Source organism: Amblyomma americanum, chromosome 10, assembly GCF_052857255.1.
Source record: "Amblyomma americanum isolate KBUSLIRL-KWMA chromosome 10, ASM5285725v1, whole genome shotgun sequence".
NCBI classification, from domain to species: domain Eukaryota; kingdom Metazoa; phylum Arthropoda; class Arachnida; order Ixodida; family Ixodidae; genus Amblyomma; species Amblyomma americanum.
This window is the reverse complement of record NC_135506.1, coordinates 38,163,532-38,183,697: the sequence shown is the minus strand read 5'-3', so window position 1 is coordinate 38,183,697 and position 20,166 is coordinate 38,163,532. Positions and strand designations below refer to the sequence as shown.

The 20,166-nt window shown below is 47.6% G+C and overlaps 1 long non-coding RNA gene across 2 annotated transcripts in view; it reads left to right on the top strand.

Moving 5' to 3' along the window:
• LOC144107736 (uncharacterized) overlaps positions 1-20,166 on the top strand; it is a 360,923-nt gene that overhangs the window by 233,768 nt on the left and 106,989 nt on the right. The window lies entirely within an intron of this gene.

Below are 20,166 nucleotides of genomic sequence, written 5' to 3'. Positions count from 1 at the left end.
CAATCGATGCGGCGGCGGAAGCTGGTCGGTGACTGGGGTTGCGGCGTCGGGGCGATTCGGGCGAAGTGTCGGGGAAAACTGTACGGCGATGCGGCGTTCGACGTCGGGGCGAGTCGGTCGGTGCGGCGGTGGAAGCTTTGCGGCGGATCAGAGTTCGGCGGCCTCGCCTCCAAAGGTCGCCGGAGCTAGTTTTCCCGATGAGGGCTCGAGGAACCACGTTGTGGCCAGGCATAACGGGACTCAGAAGGCGAATATCGGCGTAGAGAAGGCGAGCGCGACTCCCGGCGGGGAGGCGGACGGCGAGGACGAGGCAGGGAACTAAGTTGGCGGGCGACACACTCGGTGATGTCCTGAGGGTGCTCTCCAGGTCGTGGACGGGGACTGTCCAGAGAAAATCCGCGCAGACCCATTTCGCGATATGGGCACCGCTGATAGAGATGGACGGCTTCACCACAGTGGTAGCAGAGCGGGCGTTAATCCGGAGTGCACCAGAGATCCGTCTTCCGCGGTGCCCGGCGCCGATCAGCCCAGTAACGAAGCGGTTGAGCAGCGTGCACCGCGACCACTGGAGGGGTGTGAGGCGAAGGCCCAGGAAATGGGGCTCGGCGGCGCATGACGTCCGCGTACGTGATTGGCTGAACAGGGGCCGGGTACGGCGCGGGAACGCATGGGGCCGGTTGCGGTGCTGGCACGACCGCAGCGGCTTGTGCCCTGAGCGCCTGCTGAACTTCCTCGCGGATGACGCTGGTAACGGAATCGATGCGATGGGCAAATGTTCCTTGAAGGTGCTACAGCTCCTCGCGGACCACGGAACGGATGAGTTCGCGAAGGGAGCTCGGATTCATCCTGGGATCGGGGTCGAACCGGTCCAAAGTGGACAGCGTCGGAACTGGACGCAGTAGCCGGGCGTACTGATTGCACCTCTGCTGCAGCAATTGCTGCATGTGCACGGCGTCGGCCAGAAACTGCACGACTTTGTGTGGCGGGTTCCGTACGAGGCCGGAAAAGAGCTGCTCTTTTACGCCGCGCATTAGGTGCCGCAGCTTTTTTTCTTCACTCATGGCCGGATCAGCGCAATGGCGAAGACGTGTCACATCTTCTACATACTTTGCAACACCATCGTTTGGAAGTTGAATTCGGGAGGTCAGGGCACGCTCCGCGCTCTCCCGGCGTTCGATGTTGGCGTACGTGGTCAGGAGCTGACGTCAGAAGTCTGGCCACGTAGACAACGTAGTCTCACGGTTATTGAACCACGTACGGGCAGAGTCTTCAAGGCTGGAATACACGTTACGCATCTTGGTCGCGTCGTCCCAGCAGTTGAAGGTCGCTTCCCGTTCATAGTGGTCCGGCCAATCCTCGGCATCCTTGAACTGGCCACCGTGAACGGGCTTAGGTGTTCGTGTGGTCTGAAGGGTCAGATAGGTGGGCCTGGACGAAGGTAATGCCATAGTCACGGCGGGCAGTGGCGTCGCTGTGAGCGCAGTGAAAGTCGAGGGTGCGCCGTCACGAGAGAAGACCTCGGGGGACAGGCCTCGGATCCTCCGGGTGGCACGATGGACAGGGGTGGTTACAAGAGGCGGACGCGTCGAGTCTTCCGCAGGAGAAGGGAGCATCGGTCGTACCTCCACCGGTGTCACAACATGAGGAGCCGTGCAGGTAGGCGTCGTGGAGAACCCAAGATTGAGCTTTTAATTAGGGAGCCAGGAGAGCCAAGGTCCAGGTCACAGAGCCAGAGCGCCACGAGCGCCAACCATCGCTTCATCGTCGTTTCGTCTAAGCGTGGAGGCCGCGTGGGGCGTTAGGCACGTGACAATATTGTGAATGGCTGCAAACCAACGAATCATTGCGCAGCAGTGGATATTGCATATAATTTGTGAGTTGAACAACTTTGGCGCAGTTCTCTCGAAGTGGCATCGTCGGAGCAGAGAATGTCATGAGCAGTAATTTGTGCAGTCGTCCAATAGTCGAAATTGAATTTTGAAATGAAAGAAGTGTTAGCATGCACTGGTAAAACGAATCATTTAGTTTGAACCAAACATTTCGAGACGAACTGGGTGACTTCTTGAAGCTGGCTGAAATGACAGCCAGTAGGAGCCGTTAACGGCTTTCCTTTTCATTCTGTTAACCCATGGCGAAGTCATTACCGCACGTGGAGGGGAGCTTTCCCAGAGTCTTATTCAAATTCGCCATGTGAGCCGGACATTCCACAAATGAACATGGCTCCTCTTGAGCCTATTACGCGTCACGGCAAAGACGCTCATCTTCGAAGGCGGTTCTGTTCTCGATGCATTCACAGTGCTCGGCGACGGTGTTGCTTTCCGAATTCAATGACCGGACATCATTCTTGTGTTGCATCATTCTCTGTCGGAAGCCTTGCACGTAAATATAATTCGTGACTTACAGTCTGCAAAATACACGCCGTTAGGACTTACCCTTTCTCGGTACTTTATTTCTGTGTAGCAAAGGATTACCAGATTGTGTCGAGTAGTAAAAATAAAGCGGAACACTCAGCGGTAATCAACAATTGTGTAATACACGGTGTTTCACGCAACACTTTCATAAATTTTTGAAAATAGACTTTTTGAGTTACAAGAGCCCTTCTTCCGGCAAAGCGTTGTCAGTGATGTAGTACATCAGAAAAAAGCTAAGATGTGCGAACTAGTACGCTGGTTAACTCGTATCGAATAATTTAATTTTTACCTATTACTGTTGGGCTTTTCAATTATTGAGAGGTGCGTAACCCCCGCAAGTGATATCCAAATCAAGTTTTAGAGCCTTGAAAACGTGGTCATTTTCGGCGCTGTGGCTTAACAAATTTAGGCCATTTTTTGCTCTTTTGGCTGGAGAAGTTGCGTTGCCTGCAAGGTAATGGAAAGCGCATGCATTTTGGTGCGAAGTAGCCAACGTGTGTTGGGCCAGAGCGCCGAGTGTAACCGCGTTTTATAAATTCCAAAAACTGATATGGAGGATATTTACGATGGGCTACACTCCTCTCTTATTTACGAAGCATAACAATAATAGTTAAAAATCTAGCTACTCAATATCAGTTAGCCAGCCTGCGAATTGCGACGTCTTAGCTGTACAATGATGCATTACACCACCGTCAATGATATACTGAAAAAGTGCAACTCAAAAAGCCTTTTTTATTAAATAGCAGAAAATCAGGTGAAGTACGTTGTATAGATGCGTTTTTCATCTATATATTTCATCACTGACTTTGAACATTTGGTTTGATGGCAAGAAGCCGATGGGTCAATAAGCCCCGATGACAATTGCATATAATTTGTGAGCTCTACGTCTTCGTCACATTTCTCTCCAAGTGGCATTGCCGTAGCAGAGCACGTTTTTTTTCCTTTTCTGAAAATTAAAGGGCGCTACATATAACGAATACTTAGTACGAATACACATGTAGCACTGTTTAATTTTAAGAAAAAAAAATGCATTCCCAACTAGCCCCGCAACGAGTTTTCTTAAGAGAGCATGTTTTGAACAGAGATTATATGCATTGGTCGTTTTTTAAAAATAAGAATTTTGAAAGGAAACAGAAGTTGGAAAATGCGGACGCAGCCAATAATTCATTTCCAACCGAACATTTCAAGACCAATCGGTCCCTTCTTGAGGGGTGACTGAAATGTTAACCGGTACCAGCAGGGAACAGCGTTCGTTTTCATTTTCTAACACGTGGCGCAGCCAAACTACGCGGAGGGTAGCTTTCCTCGAGTCCTGTTCAAAGTTGCCTTCGTAAGCCGGATATTCTATGAATCGCAGCGGCTCCTCTTGAGCGGACTACGTTCCACAGCCAAGACCCTCATCTCCGAAGGCGATTCTGTGGCTGATGCGATCGCAGTACTCTGCGAGGGTGTTGCCTTCCGAATTCATTGACCGGATGTCGTTCTTGTGTTGCAGCATTCTCTGAGCGAGGGTTTTACCCGCCGATGAATGAGGCCGTGCGTAAAAGCATGGCATTTTGTAAATCACATCCAGGTGTTTCTCTGCGGGGAGACGGTCTTCGGGTCGTGGTAGAAAGCGCCCGCTCATTGAAACTGGCTCGTGAGACACGTAGATAAGTTTTCGCATAAAAGGACAAGAATGGCCCAGCTTCTTCATGCTTTTTTTCCTTTTTGCACTGTAAGACTTAACTGCACGACCAACTGGCTAAGCACTTTGTTTTCTCGAAGAGATTCTATTTTTCTGATTTCAAATTATCATTCACAATTATCTGCTTCTTGTTTTCAGCGCTGGCAGCTCGTCCAGCTAGAGGGCCGCGGGCTGCCAGGGGTTGTGGCCAGTGTTATGAAGGCTGTTATGTGCATTGGCGTCCAGCTCAAGTTCAACAAGAAACCTTTTGTTTTGACAAGGCTCTGAAGAGGGGCTAAAGGTGATATTTTTATTTTTAATCCTTACTTCGTGTACTAGCAATCTTAGGTAATATTGTTCAAAATTCAGTTTGCCAAATAACTTTATTTTGCGGTTTCTATGTACAGATGCCATCACCAAAAAGAAGAAGGCTGCCGTGCAAGTTTTCTAGGCCTACAACAGCAGGCGGCTGCCCGCAGCATGAGGCGGCCGTAAAACGCGCATGGCTGAGGTGCTAACTAGGATAGCACTTGGGTCTTTTCTTATTGCAGCCGCTCACTTGAGCCCGGGGCTTGCTTCAGCAGTGGACACTTTGACGAGGCGGTCGAGCCCTTATGATACCCTACAGGAATAATTAATCGCTTCCGCGCAGCCTTCACACGCCCGCCTAGACCTATGGCTCTTAGCTATGTTTTTAATCAACGTTGTAACATTAAACTTGCTTGTTTACTCATTTTCCTTGCATTAACAATTAAATGTAGCATTTACAAACTCATTACATACAAAATGGTTGCCAAAATGAAACATTCGTCATAGATGGAGTTGACTGTGCAAAGCACAGAATCCATAATGAGCAATGTTATTGAACGACTAATGGGACTGCTTGCTTATGAGTGCAGCTGGATGCCTGTAATAAACAACAAGCGGGTAAGCTTTGGTGGAAAATATTATTAGCCAATGCGTGTGGCTGGATGCCTGTGGGGAACAATCGTTGGATTAGCTTGGGTGGGCACAATTCGGTAGCCAGTGAGTGTGGCTTGGTGCCTGCGATAAACAACCGGTGAATAAGCTTGACTGGGAAATATTGGATAGCTGGCGAGCTGGGCCCGCTTCCTGTGATGAATAAGCCAATGAGCAATCTTTGATGGGTAGTACTGAATATCCAAGGGATGACAATGAAGCCAGTCAATAACTTGTATGCATTACTGGCTGCTTACTGGGAATTTACTTGGCCAGATTATTATATACGGCTGGGTTCAATTTCCTGATAATCGGGGGAAGAATAGCTGCGACAAGCAGCAATTGATGCCCCTAACTGGAAGGAGAAATGTTATGGGGGAGCGACCGTCCCGAGCAAAGCCGGTTCGGAAGCGTAAGTTCACGTCTTGCCTGTGTACCATCTTAGAAGCCTGTTACTACCCATCGGTGTTCCATAAAAGGCCGGAAAAAGCCCCCTTTATCGCTTTTATGCATGCACGCTATACGTATCATCGGCTGGTGCTGTGTAACAAGTCCATCAGGCTGCCCTTGTAGGTCCCACTCGATGCTGAGTTGCAAAAACCGCTGATATCCCACGTCGGGCCCCTATGGTCAGCCCGTGCCAGGCCCACAAGGACCGGAAGTTCAGACCCCATTGTGCTACTGGTGTAATAATAACACAAGTTTCTACCACTTTCTTCAAGTGTAGTCAGATAACTCTCAGTTCAAGGTTTTTGAAGTGTACAAAAAAAAAAACGACTTCGAGTTTTTGGGAACGTCACTTTGCCATGCCTCCAAAATTTAAACGATTGAAACCGGGTTGGGGAGCGTGAGGAGCAATATGTTAATAGCATCAGTGTTTCTGACTGCATCTTATATTAAAATGTATTGATTAACGAGTTGATTTTAGTACTTTGTCTTTGTCATGAGCAGTTGAAAAATAAGCTTACATCCTTGCAATAGCACTGGTGTATATTTTTTGGGATAACAATTTACACATTTTCGGGCAGGTCAGAAACGCTAGCCAGACGATGCACTATACTGTCTCTCATTTCTTGCCACGATCACTAAGTTGTCTGCCAGGAGGTATTTTTCGTTTTCCGTTTTCTTCAGTAACACAGCTTTTGTGAACACTGCCTTGTTAACCGCAATCAGATAGTTGTTGACATAAATGGAACTCATAACTGGAAATCTGACAAATATATCTAAGAAAGAAAGACGCGCTTTCAGCTACTTGCTCACAAAATATACTTTCTTTGCCCTCGAAAGATAACAAAATTATTTTAAGCCTGCTTACAGCATTTTGGCTTCATTAAAGCGAAAGCTGATTGTCATTAGCAGGAATGTGGTCTGGAATTCCAGACTGATTTTGGGGCTTCACTGGCAAACGCTCTGTTGGGTGTCCCACAGTTTACTGAAAAATTTGATGTCTCAGACTGGTTTTGGCATCTGTAAACTAACCTGTATATTCGACTTTGTGCTGGCCGTTTTTGCTTTGATCGTTTTCTCGGTAAACTTTCTGCCGTCCAGGCTTCGACAGGTACAACCTTTGAGCATCGCGATGCATAAGCCTCCCTTGCTGTATTACCGTATTTATCTATCCTGTACATAACCCATAGGGGAAGGTTGAGGGGGCGGCAGAAGGTTTTGACCTCGACTAAGCTATAAATTAGTGCGAAGTAAGTTCAACGCGGACCAATTGAGACAGTTTACCCTTGCCCCCACTTCTCGTGTTGACGACTCTAAACTTGACGTTGTAGTGGGTGATTGTCCCTGGCCAAGCCAGAGGAGCATCCATGAGCAGAAAGATGCGGTTAGGTGCTGGTCGCTTCGCTGACCGTACTGCTACCACGAGCGCACTTTGACGCCAGGTATTTCTAAGCAGTGCGCAGTAATGTGGGCGTCGGCCTGCGGAAGCGCCGTAGCGCTTTCTCCAGGACAGAGCGCCAGGTCCCTGCCACTCGTGTTGACGGGTCCCGTGCTTATAGCGGGATAACATGATCGCCACTGCGGAAACCAAAAGTTCCTGCGTGCGCAGAAAGTTGCTTTGATATTCTGATCATTTCGTGGCCGCTGCTGCTATGAGGCTACGAATAATTACTTCCTTATTGTATATTTTCACAAAAAAAAGAAGACGGCAGTGGCGCAAGACAGAGTTCTCGCGGTAGACCACTAGCCTCTTAATCATCTCTTGCCCGTCGTCGATAACGCCTCATTCTTCAGCTAGCCGCCGCGTAACAATTGGTGCGAGGTGATGGGGAATCTTCGGCATCCTGGTGCTTCGGCGTCTAGCGTCAGCCGGTGTCGTTGGCCCTGAGTTCTTGGCCTTCGTCGCCGGGCAGTACCTTAGCCATCCAGACCCGAACCGACCTCGCCATTCCTAGTCCCCACATCGTTCGCCGCCCAGATCACCCGACACAATGAAAAGCACACGACCCTAGCACCTGACCTTCCGACCCCACCAACCCCAGACGCTGCTCACATGTCAAGACACCGTTCCCCTGCCCATGCCGTTCGGCACTCCTGGGGCCTTGGCCGTCGGCTCCTGGCAACCTGCGGCCCGGAGGCTACCTGGACCGGAACTGATTCGTTCATCTCTTTCATCGTGGTGGCCAGCGCTTCACCACCTTGCCATTTCTGTTGTGCCGCTGAAGCCCGTCATCATTTCGCGCGTCCCTGCGTCGATGTCTTCTTCTGTTTACGATCGGGACAATCGGTTGGTAGGCCCTAGTGGTGTCAAATGAAGAAGCTGGCAGTGGCACAGAACGTAGTGCTCGCCTTAGGTAAGCATCTATTAAGTCATCTCTTGTCCGTCGTCCATCACGCCTCATTCTTATGATGGCCGCCGTGTAACAACATCCAATCGGGGGATTCCTTTACGCATTGGGCCAATACCAGTTCCACTTCAAATTGTGGATGAGTTCACTCCGACCCTACCATATAATAGACTTCGTGGTTAGCTCAGGTGGTAACACCACTGCCACGGGCAGGTAGATTTTGCGGTTTTGAAGCGCGGACCAGTAAAATTTTGTTCAGTTATGAATTTTTCTGAAACCTGTAAAACTATGTTTCGTAGTCGTATAGATACGCTTGGGTGTATATTAATAGTTACTTTCTTTCTCATTACAGATACACACCACCTCAGGGGATTCCCTACACTGCAAGCGTACCGTTCCCATTTCCAGCTGTAGATAAATTCGCCTTCGCGGTACCATCTGCTAGCGTTCCTGGTTAGACCTTTCAGTAGCACTACTGCACCGGACAGGCGGTGGTCCGGGTTTCAAAACCAGGACGAGGAATAATTATTCTTCAACTACGATGTTTTTCTCAAAACCGTATTGATTTCATTTGTATCCGTACTCTTCTGCTAGGGTGGATACTAATGAGTACTGACTCCCTCATTAGCGATCGTCCTGGTTTTAGCCTGAGCACAATAACATAGGTGAAATAGCACGAACAAGTATTTGTGAATTGCATGCCATTTTCTAAAGAATAGTGCTACCGTGAGTAAAGTGGTCGGGAACAAACGCACTGTGTCTCCGTTTCGTGCATAGGAGCCGATGCGGGCGACCATAATTAAGATTCCTCAGCAGCGCGAACACAGCGAGCGCAATGAACGCCTAGTTTATGGTGGAACTGCAACCTGTCCTGATTAGTGATGTTGGCCGTTACCTGATCTAGCTCTTATCAATGCAGGCAGTTCGGAAGAGTTTTTGTTTGCGTGGCAGCAGAACTGGATAGAGGTTTACAACCTCGTTACAAATTCCCGTTGGTCAAATCTTGGCACCCGCCTTGCTCATTTTCGTTTGTTGTGATAAGCATTGAATACGCATGAACTCTTCCAATTGTGTGTAGTGTTCTCAGATGCTTTGGCGATTTATACATGAGTTGACACTGCTTTTAAAACACAGCACAGCTGTGAGCACCGTTATGATGGTCGTAATGACAGCAAAGCTCAGGTGAAGTTGTTACCACCACAGCGGTTATCTTGCAAGGCAGTAGTGCACACATTAAGAAATAAAATGACTACACCATTGGTAAACTGGATGGTCATGCGATGGTTTGTCCACATTGTGCTTTAGGGAATTTTGGAGTTTAACAATTTGTCTCTCTTGTTGTTAGGCACTTTTCCGTGCTCCTTTGGCCTTTGTCCTGTGTTCGTCCCGCAGCATATTTTCGGTTATTGCCACCGCATACATGCTGCATCCTGGAGACGGCGCTATAAGCCGGCTCCGTCCACTAACCCTCCCATAATGTGACTAGTGTGCCACGCCGTCGCTGAGAGCTTAATGTGAACTGCGGTTGAAAGCACGCTGGCACGCATATGTCGCGTCTTGAAACCACTTCATGATGGAATCCTCAGCGAAGTTAAAATGAACTTGGCCCAGAATTGTAGCGAGCACAAAGTGAGCGCAAGGCACAAGGAAGCGCCTATGTGCACGGGCTGGTCACGTCTTCGCCGACGCTGGAGATGTCGGATGGTCATACTGACCTCTTTAGCTACTGCTACTACTACTCGACCGATGCCTGGAACCTTATCGTCAACAGGCGGCGCCCTGAAACAGTCCGACCACCTGTGCATCTGCGTGCGTCTTCCCTTTTGGTGGGTACCAGTAGTTGTAAGTATTGCTTCAATGTTGATGTCGTGGCACTGCACCTTCGATATTGCTTGAATTGTTAAACGCAGTTCCACTTCCAGTGGCTTTTACGTAAGCATAATAAAGTTACGCCGCAGCATCTCCCACTGAAGACAGTCGCTCAATATTTCAAGTTCTGCTGTGAAAATAAGCTTTCGCCTTTGGGCTCCTATAAACAGCTGCTCAAAAAACATATAATCAACGAAATGTACCTGCACCCCTCGGCACACATTACCAGAGATTAAAGTGTTTCCGGACCTGTGATTTAAATTCCCAGCTTCATTTTGAGATATGCTGTTTCAAAATTCTTCGACTGTTATAGTCACCTTCATGCCTATCGATTAAGCGCAGATACATCATTCTAGTATGCACCTCGTCTACGGCCCAAGTAGAATAAAGCAGCAAATGAGCTACTGCTAACGATAAATTTGGCACCTACTTGTTCGTTTCACTTGTTCGTCTTCAAAAAAATATATTTGAACAAAATGATAACAGTTACCTCTTATCTGGCTGCGCAAAACTTGTACCAGTGCCAAGGAAAAAGCGCCTCTGAACAATTATGTGTGCAAATTAAATCAGATGAACACGTACTGATTACATTCTCCAGCTTCAAAAACCTTACGCCTACATGTAACTCTTCCCACTCTCTTCCCTCCAGCTGTTGTTCGTTGCAAGAGTGTCCGTGAATAATAATAGAGCCAGGAAGAACAAAAGGCACTCTTTACGCCAATAATATGCATTTTGTTGACCACACGTTTGTTATCTTACCGTAGTTAGTACTCACTTCACCGCCAAAATCCCGTCCCACCAGTTGCGCAATAAGCTTTTGGCAGAGGGAGAAAATAAACGATGAATTCACTTCGATCCTGCCATATGGTCCATGCGTGCACCAGAGTCCAACTACAAAGAGAAGAGCAGCACAAAGCGGTCATGTCATTTTTGAATTTGCGTATTCCGCAATTAGTCAAAAATGATACAAATGACGCTCTAATTTTTCAACCTGGACAAGCGTCACCCGTATAACATCTGCAGTGTAAAAATTATGGAAATATGTAGTGCATAACAAGACCTGGCAGGGAAAAAATATCGAATCCACGTGTACACTATTGATTCAAGAATGAAAGAGCAGAAAAAATGCTTATCAAGCATGCTAAGATCTACTAGCTCACTGAGTTGGCGTTCATTCTCCTCTCATGCACGGGTTCTGGCGCTAGGCCCGTCGTTGATAACGATGCCACAATATCATGCCACTGCAGCTCTGGCCCTGATGTCGCTTCAAGGGCGCACTTCACGGAGCTATTTGGATTACTAGCGATTTCTTCATCCTCAACTCATCACACCTTATCCCAAACCCCGCCTACATACACATAAAGGTGCAAAACAAGAATTAGTAACCAAGCTTGCCTTGACAGATCTACAATTTTTTCAACAAAAATTCGGGCATTCCTACCAAACAAAACCGACCATGAATAAATTTCAAACTCAGTTCTCGAGACTTTCCTAGGATAATCAGTACTAGTTTCTCATTTCCGGTCTAATATAGTCTAATCCTAATCCGCGCTGTGCTTTGCAAATGCAGGAAGCGATGTGTAGTACTCGAACTTACAGGCAGTGGATACAAGCCAAGAGAGTCTTTAATACACTCTTATCTACTCGTTACATTGCGGTTGCCCTTTTTTTCTTTGTCTGAGACAGCGATCAAGTGATCAATTAAAACGAAAACTGAAAGATTTGGCACTAGGTGGTTCATCTTTTCAGAACGAACTTGCGCTAAACAAAAATAAGAAGCCAGGGAAAGGAGATGAGACGTTCTAGCCACCACACTAAGAAAACAACATGCCATTTAATGCACACACTTATATGTGTTTCAATGTGCGTCATTTTCTTCTTCTTGCAGTCGTGTTGCATGAGGTTTTGAAGGCAGTAGCCTCGAGTACTAGTCGTGAAGCCTCCTTCCAATTGCTCATTTGCCGGGCCATTCACTTACGCATCTCCCCTGCTCGCTCTGACTGCTGCCGCTGCCGACCCTCGCCTGCACGCCCAAAAAGCGTCGAGCCCTATGATAATCTAGAATATTCCCTGTTCTTTGTCCCATTGTAATTCAACTCCCGATCACCCCATTCCCATAAACCGCCCCCCCCCCCCCCCCCCCCTACGTGTGGCCCTGACTAAACTGAGACCAGCTGACGGGCAAGTTGGCAACGACGACCTAGCGCGGGATATTCTCGATGGCTAATTGTGTGTCAGAATAAAGCTGTTTACTTCTCTCGCTCAAAGGTCAGGCTTCCTACGCAGCTGAGTATCCAAGAAGACGGCGAATGTTTGGCTGGCCAACATATTGGACCCGCCACTGGATAACATGTTTGTCACTCTTTGGCTTTTAAATGCTGCTTCTGATTGTGGTCCCTGTTGTAGATTTTTCTTGCGGAAGTCTCGGCCCCTTTTGTGTCCTATGCTGTTCAGAGCGCTGAGCGAAATTCTCGCGGATATCCTTGCAGCGAAACTTGTCAAGGGGACCCTTTTGGCGCGGAGCCTTGCTGCCGACCGGCAAAGGAAAACAGAAGAGATTAAATTTATTTAAACCGAGTAGACGTCAAAAACATGCGTTTATCCCGATTGGCTCATGTTTTGCTTTGCTTGGTCGTCGGCACAACTGGCAGTGATATTTGGCTGAGGTGAAACTCTGACGGAGGTTAGGCTTATCTGATCTGTTCGTGCCCCTCCTTTAAGTTGTTGAAGATGACGATGTGCACAGCACTGCGTGAGAGTGTGTTGCAGTTTAACATGAGTTGTGATGGGCTGTGACGACAGGCTGGTGCTTTCGTACTCTGGCCAGGGAAGCTGATCTGTTCGCGTCGCCACTGGTTCGAATCCCAGTCATGACATTATTTATTTCATTTATTTTTATTTCTCTAGGCACGAACGCACAAACTCCTCAAACCCACAATATCGCAAGGTCTTCCTCGGAGTTTCCGCATCACAAAAGTGCTTTGACACAAAAATTAATTGACGATTACGAAAGCCGTAAATACGAAATTTCAGCACAGCTTTTCACACGCCACCTACCACCGCTGGCAGGAGGCGTTTTATACGGGGCTAGGAACCTTCCCGTATCTTCCTATGCCAAACACTTTCCGTTTGCACATCCTCCGCTCTCGCCGTGCCAGGTGGCGTTTTACTTTGCTACTACCTGGCACAGTTGCCAGGTGGCGTGTTGTGCCGAAGGCGATTACTAAGACGCGGAATCCATGAACGGGCGTCTAAGAGCTGCGCTCTAAAACTATCAATACTGAGGATTTCGGCACTCTGTGAACTAAGGCGCCGCTGTGAGCGGGACGGCAGAATTGCGGCGCCGAAGCATGTACACTTTGTGGTACAGTAGCGGTTTTAGAGAACGTGAGAGCGCCTATTTCAGCAGGCACGGCTGTTTGTGCGATGCCACAGCGGTTTAATCGTGCTGCGAGGGGAAGGCGCAATAGATTTTGCTACATCATCGCGACTTATACGATGATGTTCGGCTGCGCCTCCCACAATCTCGTGTAGTCATCAAACTAAGGTGGGCGCTGACTACGGACCCTTCTGAACTCTGTACATATCCGCAAGCACAAGCCGACCTCTCTTGGCCAGGTAAAATAAAGTACGCAGACCTACCCTCGTGATAAACACTATTAATCCTTGGTTTGCTACCTCATGCGCCAGGCTGCCTTCCCCGTCTGCAGCGCACTAGCACAGAACCCTGGCGACGAGCACAGGACTCAAAAATCATTTAATCTAGCAAAGTAGCATCGCAGAAAAACCTTGACCCGGCTGAGGAGGCATCAGGCGGCACAGCGAACACTGGCTCAGCTAGAGTGAGCCCAGGTTGTGTGGGGCACATCGAACCGTACGAGTCGACGAGCGACTGGCCGTCGAACAAAAAGAGCCGCAAATAGTTCTTTATTGGTCTCTAGATCTCCCGGCAAACACAGTCCCGAAGTCACTGTCATCGCCGAAGCTACAGTCGGCCCGGACATTCAAAGCACTCAAGAGCTTCCTGAGAGAATGCGTAGCAGCACATACCTTCGCAAATCCTCGCTCATTTGTTCGCCTGCGCCCCTGACCATCATGTCGCCAATTTGTGCATGCTGAAACCTATGGCGTTCCTTCCCTCAACGCCTGTACTGGCGAGCTTATCCACTACGGTGACATTCGCAGCCGCAACTGCGCCCACACATTCCGTGTTTTTGTCGCCGCCACGAATCAGCGCGGCCACTTCTGCCACTCTCTCCTCCAACAACTCAACATGCGGATCTGGCGTAACGAGTGTCCTTACACCCGGCACTAACCTGCCCGTAGCAGCACAGTCAATTGCAGTCTCAGCTGCTGGTCACAAGAAACACATTCAGGCGCTCCCCAAAATTCTGAAGACACATAAGCCCACCCTGTTTGTATTTCTTCCTCGAAGCCACCAATCAGTTCAGCCTTTGTCTGGAAACGAAAACAGATACTCCCCGGAATATTCTCTGCGCTCCAACTGGGATACCACGCGAATTTGCCTTCCCCACAGCTGAATGAGGCCGCGTCAATTTAGCGAATTCGAGGTGCTTCACAAGCCATGCTCTTTTTTGTGGCGGTCCCAAGTCTGGACACTCCCGGACAAGGTGGTCCGGCGGACTACACGCGTAGCAGCACCTGCATGCCTGTCAGCCTGAACTCCTTCTCTCTGAACCTGTTCTCCCCGTACAAACACCTACGTCCTGTCTCTCAACAGCGACCTCAGTGTCGCCACTCGAGCTTTCCAGTCTGCGGTCTGTCTTTACCGCTTTCCGGCCTACCTCGAAATTCTTCGCAATGCCCGCCCCATTCTCCGGACGCACCGCATCTTGTTTCACGCCTGCCGCAACTTCTCTGATCTCTCTCTCATGCCGCAATTTTTCAGTTGCCAATACTGCTTCTGAAATTTTCAGTTTCAATTTCAGCAACGCTATCTTATCGGCGAAAGAAAACCCTGACCCTCCGCTGGCGCATGCTACCTGGGCGTTCACAACCAGCTCCATCTGCCCACCTCCTACTCGTCGATTCCCATCCTCTCCACTCACACTATGCCCCAAAACTGTCATAGTGCCCAGCGTAAGGACCCACAAGACACCGATCTGATTCACTGTAGTAAATGGCTTGGCCTGCTGGTCCACGCCCGAGATGGTCTAAGCCCTGTGTCCTTTGTTGCCGTTTTGATGAGTTCCATGACCGGTCCGCTTCCCGTCGGGAGGTCATGTCGACTGCGCCACTCATGCAGGCTGCTTCCTCCTTCCTCTATTTAGTTTTCCTCTCCTGTCGATTCAGCCAGACCACACCAAACATTTCGATTACACAGTGCCTAATTTATTTACATTTATTCACTATTGCGGGGGCACCACTCTGCCGTCGGGATGCGGCCTCTCGTATCAGCATCCACCATCCGTCTGTCCCGTTCTTCTCGGTCGTCTCTCCTCTCCTACCGGTCCTCCTTTCCAGCTTGCTCTCTCTCGTCCTTGCTTCCCCGTTGCTCTCTTCAGCCGGCTCCTTGTAAAGGCATCTTCACTGGTTCCCGCAATCCGACTGCCATTACGGAGGTGCCGCCTCTCCCAGGCGCAGACTTTGTTCTTATCGGGCAACACCCTTCTCTCGCGTATTTCGCAGGGGCCATCATCTCGCCACGGCCGTCAGCCACGTACCCGGTGCCAACTGCTGCCCCCTCGGCCAGTGCACGCGGCCATTTTTTGGGCGCGCCGGATCGCCCGCGGGTACACGCACATAACCGCGGCGTCCTTGTGGCTGCCGAACATCTTCAGGCCTTCGCCGTCCTCCAGGCGCCGCTGCCAGCCGCTCTTCATATCACTCGGGGGGTCTCCCATCCATTATCGCCTGAGCCGCGCGAACGCCCACACAAACACACCACAGGTTTTACTCGCCCAGAGTTAACCAACGGCGCGGCCGAGAAAGCCCGACATCAATAGGCCGAAAACAAGGTCTCAGTTTACGTATAGCAAGCAGACCCAACAACGTTTTGTATTTTTTGATGGGGCAGGTGCAGTGTCTGTGTGCTGGTCTCTGTCATGTCCGGCTCATGTCATGCCATGTCATGTTCTGCTGCGCTTATCATAATCTCAAGTAATCATCAAGCAGATGCAGAGGCGTAACGCCACTGCGACCACCAGAGAGCTTAATGCGGAACGTCGAAGTGCAAAGCACAATCGAATCCTAAGTAACTCATACACATCTACAGCAAACCGGACGTCACCAACGATAGAGGACGCAGTGGCCAACGATATCACGATTTGACGGTATGGGAATGCAAGATATTAGAACAAGCATCCATATTGTACTGACACCGGGACACACTTGCACGAACGCGAGAAATGCTGCCGGGCCACATGGGGACATGATCACTCAAGCCCACCAGATACGATCTATCCCCGTCCGATATATCACGACATAGCATCGCGGCATATTGCACTTGGGGCTGCCCGCTTCGGGTTGTGGAAGAGACGCCGACCGACTTACCACGCGCAGCTCTGATGGCCACGAAAACACTCAGAAAGAAGTTAATTCTGGACCAACACCCCAATCCCTCCTAACTGCTCAAAGGCGTCGGAGAGTCATCCCTCTCTTAGAATAAAAGCTTGATTCTTTCATTCATCCATCCCCCTCTCTCGACGTGGTTCACGTTTGAGTTCATAAGTGGTGATTACGAACGGATTAAAAAAAATGAAGACGTTTTGCAATGCGCTGTGCGACAGGCCCACAGTTAATCATTTAGCGAGAAAGACTACGCCTAAAGAAGCTGCATGCGAAGGTACTTTGTATATGCCTAGGTTAGTTCGGATACAGCAGGTGTATTTTTCTGCTTGATGCCTTTTCCGACTCGAATCTTCTCAGCTTTTGAGATAAGCTCGACTTAATGATAGACCTTACACAGCTTTATGCTTCACCTTTCGTTCACATTAATGTGCAACACAGGGTTAGTCGCTGATTCCCGGCAATGTTCGCCTGAATTTACCATGAATTCAAGCGTAAAGTATTTAGTGCCCACGACATACCAAGACACTACCAACAAACAATAAGAAAATAATAATATATATTCAATAAAAAGGTACTCTCAGCCTACACAATAATTGCTTGTCGGAAGAAAATATTTCAAGCACGGGCTAACAGAAACGCAAAAATGAAGAGAAGGCTGGAACTACTTACTTACATAGTTGAACGGGATTGTGTTAAGCTGTATGTTGCTGGTACTCGCCTATGCAGCATAAGCGTATGCAGCATAAGCAGCATATATTTGAGCTTCGCTCTTTCAAAAAGTAAAGTGTTTATACCATTAACCAAATGCAAGAATTATTAACTGCGTCATTAAAAAGTTTTTGCAGAAGATTTGCTACAACACTTTAAAAGGTAGGGAATCAAGATATGAATAATTTTTTCCTCCAAAGCTTACCACTATCAGATATTGAATAGAATATTGGGACACATAAATCATATGGCAGCAGTATTGGGTTGTCTAATGTAATCAAACCGTGAATACAAAACTTTCTCACGAAAAGGCTTAGGCTTCCTAGTCGATGCTGTAGATTCCATTGTTGTAGTATCTGCAAGACACGAAACAAATTTTCACTGAATGGTTACTTTCCAAAGCACTGTCACACAATCGCCGAACATAAGGGCCAGTTCGCCACAGTAATAGAGTAGCGCGAATGTTGTGGAGAGATCATTTCCAGCTTATCATGTTGTAGTTGGAGGGAGAACACAGTAACCCCGTGTCTGTCTGACGATGCTACTTTCGTAACGCCTGGACAAATACACAGAAGGAATGATAATAAAGCGAATGAAATCGAGAATATGTGCAGTTCTCTATTTCATGTATACACATTATAGTTTTGAAACGCATCACACTGGAAACCCGCTCTCCCCCAACAGCCTGCGCCAACAAAAATCCTGAGTACTACTGCTAACTCCTGTTATGATACCTTTCATAAAACACAGTTAAGGACTAAATGTTCTGCCTATCGCGCGCAATATCTGTCGCAGAAATAATAATTATTCTAATACGGTTTACATTTGTACCTATGTCTCATGAGCCTCAAAATATTATTTTCCCTAATGCTTACGCTTTTCTTTTTGTTCGCCTTTCCTCAACAAATTGAGCCTTTTTGACTTCACTTCAAACTTGAAGCCAATTGCAGAATTTTCAACGTACTACATGATGTTTCCACTCATAAAGATATTGCCAAGAATTGCTAGATATTTTTTGTCTAATTAATGTAATCGAAATGATCATGACTTTTTAGTCAGAATAAAAGCGATTCCTTCAACCTTCAATGAGTTCTCTCCAGCGCTGAAGTGGTGTTACACTGCGCTATAAACACACGTATACTTTTTACTAGAATAATGTGTATCAAGACACATATTTTCTAGATCTTTTTAGATATCTTGAACATAGATATTTTCTAGAAGCTTTCAGCGAGCTCACTGAAGAGATTATCCAGCAAAACGCCGATCATAGCAACACGCAAGGCTAGGAATATCAGGCAAAATGCGTGGGTGGTGTGTGGCATCGTCGCTTGCGATAAACCTGCCCGGAGTGCAGGGATGCGCGGTACTTTTGATGACCAACGGTACTTTACCACGCACTGACGTCACAAAGAATAATGGCGCGTTTCTATTTTGCCTCCACTGATATATCGCTGCTGCGTACTAGATTTGACCGTGGGCAAAGCAGCTTAACGTCACAGCCACGCAGACACCATGGCTTCTCGTTGTGGTTTAAAATTTCTTCACACCTCTTCACACTAGCTAAAAGTGACTAAGTACTGAAGTGTGGGATTTCAAGTTGTATATTAAGCCATGAAAAATATATACACACAAAGTATTCCTTGAAGAGTAAGAGTACCCAGAACACTGCGCAGTTTCGACGAGCCATCGGACGCATTATGCCGTTTGCCGTCACGTAGTAATATATGAGAATATACTTGCACTGCAGCAAGATGCACATCGGTCCACAACGCACACCGGCAATTTATTAACGGCACCGATTTATAGCATATTTCTGCAGTACAATACACACTAGTACCACAATGAGATGTCTACCGTTCTAGTGTCAGTGTGAGACGTATCTCGATGGCATCACGGAAGGAACGACAATTTGCTCGTGCGTGAAATTTTGCATTCACTAGATGTATAGACTGCGGAGTGCATGGAAATAGTTGGCCAGGGTCAGGCTCGTTTGCGTTTATTCCTCTCTTCTGTATTGTGGGTAAAGTAACTACAGACGAAAGTTTACGCCGTGTTTGGATTACTTCGGAAGTGATTGTTGCAGCTGAAAATTTTGCTCGAAATACAGCAAAATCAGATACACCGCAAGAAGTCCATGCTTTTAAAACTATATCCTCCAAACAATGAATAATAAACACGCTAGGCAGCTGACGTTAAGATCATAACAAAACGTCGATGCTCTTCGCTAGAGGGAACCTTTAAAGGCTTTCAGCTAGTGTGATCTGCTCTTTTATATGACTCTAGCTCAACATCATTAGATTCTTCAATCCTAAAAAAAATAAACTATGAAGGCAGTAAAGAAAAATGCAGCGCTCCTCCTGCAACAATTGCACACGATGCATTCAGTGGCGTTTTCAGACACTGCTCTGAAGATCCATAAAAACGTGCCGAATCTCGAATTCGCAGAACATAATGGTTTATTCTGCCTTACACGGTATATCAATAATATTATAACTCAATTTAATAACATTAGCCATATATTACGTTCTCAAAATGCACGCTTGACGGGATTTGGCATTTACAAGAATTGGGGCATTCTCCCCCTTAGAGTCGCAGAAAGATTAACATTTCTTAACTGTTGCTTCTGAGGGCTTATTTCCATCTGTAAGTGTTTCTGTTTTTCCTGCAAGTGATAAATGCAGCGTTTTAGCGAAAGTGCATTTCAAAAGCATTCCATAAACTCTCAGCGCTGATAAAACAGACCGACGCAACACACAAAAAGTTCGGAGCGTGACCAGCAGGTTATCGCTTCAAAATGTTGATATTGGGAGGTCAATAAGAATAGAAAGTGTATTAAAATAATTTCCGCCACAAGGAATATTAGAGCTCTTCATTTCTGCAGCACTAGGCACACAGGTATTTTTTAGCACGCTTGGAATGCGCTAGCATCGTCAAGCAACAGCGACGATAAGAAGGCTCCGTCACTCAAAGTGCAGCAAAATGAGACAGCCACGCACAGGCCGGTTCCTTGCTGCTGAGTAAAAAAACTCCTCGCACAATCCTGTGGGATGCACTGCTACAGTCTTGTTCTCCCTTGTACTTTCTGCTTTAGGCATCAAAATATAAAATCATCAAGTACGACGGGGATATATTGAGTATTTGTTCGCCAGTTGCTCATAGGTTTATTTACTAGTAACTAAAACGCCATCTAGGTACCTCAGGAAAACAGATAAATGCCAACATTAAC